The sequence below is a fragment of the Triticum dicoccoides genome, chromosome 3A, assembly GCF_002162155.2.
Source record: "Triticum dicoccoides isolate Atlit2015 ecotype Zavitan chromosome 3A, WEW_v2.0, whole genome shotgun sequence".
Taxonomy (NCBI): domain Eukaryota; kingdom Viridiplantae; phylum Streptophyta; class Magnoliopsida; order Poales; family Poaceae; genus Triticum; species Triticum dicoccoides.
In genome coordinates, this window is record NC_041384.1 from 449917904 (window position 1) to 449921513 (window position 3610).

The following is a 3610-nucleotide window of genomic DNA, read 5'->3' on the forward strand; positions in this document are numbered from 1 at the left end:
GGGGGGGTACCCGCCGGCCGTAGGAGGCGCCCCGTAGGGAACAGAGTAGCGGTAGGGCAACGCGGGCGCATACGGCCGAGGAGCCACGTGTAGCGCCTGATGAGTCATCGGACTGGCGCCGAAAAAGCCGGGGACGAGGGCGCGTGGTACGGGCATGGAGTACGCATGAACAACACCCCCATCCAGGGGTTCTGGCCGGCCTGCCAGGGCACTGGCTGATGCGGTGGCGGCTGCTGGCAGGGGGGCCACCCTGGGCGGCGGCCGGCTGCTGCTACTGCTGTGGCGGCGCCTGGTAGAGGCGCGAGCCAGGCCGAGGCTAAGGAGCCGGGGCGGTGGGCGGGGCACCACCTCGGGTGCCGGCGGTGAGGGCTGTGTGAGTAGCCCGGGTGTGCACCATCTTCATCCTGCGTTCCTCGAGATTCAGGTACGTACGCCACAACCTTGGGAAACGTCAGACCAGTGATGAGGGGGAGGTTTGAGGCAGCATTCCTGAAGTCATCGTTCAAGTCGGCGATGAGCGTGCCGAGGAGAAGCTTGTGGGAGACCTTCTCACCGAGTTCATAGAGCTCATCGACAAGCTTCTTGAGGTGCATGCAATCATCGTCAATGGACGAGTCGTTCCGTTGACACCCAAAAAACTCATCGTGCAGGAAAACCTTGCGTTGAAGCTTGTTTTCGATGAAGAGGCCATTGAGCTTTGTCCAGACGGCGAGAGCATCATCCTCGGTGGAGACCACCGTGTGGAAAAGGTCCTTCGAGATGGTGGTGTAGAACCAGCGGATCAGGGTGGCGTCCATGGTCATCCACTCGTCATCATTCACCACGAACTAGGAGTCCATGGAACCATCGATGTGATCCTGGAGATTGTACTCACGAAACACAAGAGAGAAGTAGGTCTTCCAGGAATAATACGTGGAGGTGTGGTGATCGAGGATGATGGGAACCCGACCGAGGATGTTGAGATCGCAAATGATGACGGGGTCGGGGCCGGCGAACGGGTTGGTGCATGCGGTGCGGGTCGAGACGGAGGATCCGGGGGACTCCATGGCGGCTCAGGAGGAAGAAGGGCGGCGCGACTCGGTTTCGGTTAGGGTTAGGGGAGGGTTGGCGGAAGCGGAGGAGGGGGCGGCGGCTGAGACACGGGCGACAACGTGGAGACGCGACGGCAGCGGCAGCAGGGTGTGGCAGCGGCGGCAAGGTACGGCAGCGGCGATGGAGATCGCAGCGGCGGCATGTTTTAGGGTTAGGATCGGAGGTATGATACCATGTTGGAAGATATTACTTTGGCAATGCAACTCGATGTATTGGTCGGTGCATTACACGCGTATATATGGATGTACAAAGTGGGCATCAACCTCAACTATACAAGGACTAGGAGGTGGGCCAAGATATACAATATACATGCACAACCATATAATCAACAGTCAGACTTTTTAGATTGACTCAAGTGTTCAAAGACGATGATTGTGGCGACTGGCGTTGGTCCTCAGGGGCACCTGCATGAAGATTTTTCTGTTATCATCAACAAGGTAAGGCCATCTCCTTATGGGAGTTTCAATAACGGTGTGTCGACGGCTAGTTTTGACGATGGTAGTGGCTGTACGGTGGTCGAGTGGCCACAATGTAATTATTATTATGTTTAAGGTGATTTGTAATTTTAATAATCTTCTATAATAGATTTGTGTCTTTTAAAAAAATTAAAGCTTTTTTTAGCGGAAAGGAAACCAGTTCTCTTTGACAAGAAAACCCTACATTTTTTTAGAATAAAACCATTTTCAGGGCAGAGAAGAAAACGAGCTAAACTAGAAGAAAACGAAGCGGAAGAACAACTATGAAACCAGTAATTGGCCTAGTCCATGGCCCGCATTGCGGCAAATAGTAGAATTTTCCCGCCATCTCGCCCATTCATGAGGCGCAGCTAAATTGGGATTGTCGATGTCTGTGTTCGCCCCTTGCGATGGGGGGTGCAGCACCCGTGCTCTATACCATCCCAAATGGTACCGGGCCGCACGAAATGAAGGTCATGCTTGATGGGCTTCATCAGTTTTTTTAAACACAGTACAAAAGAAAGCCCTCGTATATACGCGCATACATTTCACCCTTATAGAGGTATGCCCTACCTCTATGAGCATCTTTAGAAGATTGAGCCGGCATATCACCTTGAGATTTACGAAGTCATCGTAGATGACTTGAACGTGCATCGCCGAAAATCCTGAAATAAACCCAGAAAGTGCGAGCACTAGGATTTGTATCCTGATGGGCTAGGGATACCACTGTCCTTTTAACCATCCAACCATAGGTTGGTTCACATGCGCTCCATCAGTTGAGCTTCGGTAATTCATTGGTGCTTGAAGGCTCGCGTGGATAGCTCGGTCTAGATGTGTGAATTGGTATGTTTCACAACCTTCACCAACATATCGAACTAAGGCAATGGCCTCTTCGAATCGATTTGATGCAACACAGGGGAAGAAGGGATAATTTTGATATGCCTTCTCAAGACAACGGGTCAGGGACAAATGAACATACTGATTAAACATTCTTAAAACGTTGATGGCGGTCAACCTTTCACATGAATAGGATACATTTAGTTGGAAGCTGACTACTTCTGACGCTTTCTTAGTTAAATCCATGTATGGCCTGCATCAATGATGGAAAATCTTTCCACCATAAATATTGATAAGGGTTGGCCTGATCTTCTCAGTGAGCGGATGACGTCGATGAAGAACTTGCTGGATAACTTGTGAGATGCTTTCGAACTCTCTATTTTTTCCCTGTTTGCCAATGCGACCGATCTTCGACCCTATGGATATTCGCAACACCACACACTTGCGTGTGTAGCCGCCGACCACGAAGCGGTTCTGCAATCTCCCAATTCCCAACCGAACTACAAATAGCACTTGACTTTTAGTAGCAAATACACCCTACCGAAACGAATTTGGTGTAGATAAATAGTCCTGATCGATGGAAAGAGGAATATAAATTCGGATGAATGCTTATAGCAATTCAATCTGGTCGAGGTCTAATCAAAACGTGGTCTAACCCTAAAAGCCATGGCTTACAAGGGTATATAAAGACCCCTGGATGTCCAACCTAGTGTTGGAGTCAAAATCAACCATATCTCCAACTTTCCTAACATAAACGACTCTATCTGGAAAATTGGCAGAAACAACCACATTATTGTTTCGACGACTGCGACTCGGTCACTGCGAATCGCGGGCTATGGGTATACAGTTTGGAAAGCACGCCACTCAAGTTTTTCAAAATTTTGTTTATATGCCTTATTTGGAGCACGGGCATGTATTCCACACATATATCAATTTCGTGCCTCATGGCAGTCAATTCGAGTCTGACATGGAATATCTTGTTTTCAACTTTGTACTCTTCATGTGATGATGGCGCCACTTCCTCCCACACCTCCCTCGTGCTTCCCACCATTCCTTGCACATAGCTTCTTGCCCATGCACTGTCTCACTATTAATTCAATCCTAGTGATACGAAAAGTCCATGGCTTAGGTAGTTCTTCCAAACCAAAGTAACATGTTCAACTAGGAATGAATTCACCTTGTGATCTTTGTCAATGAGGCTTATTATTTCTTTCTAGCTTAATCAA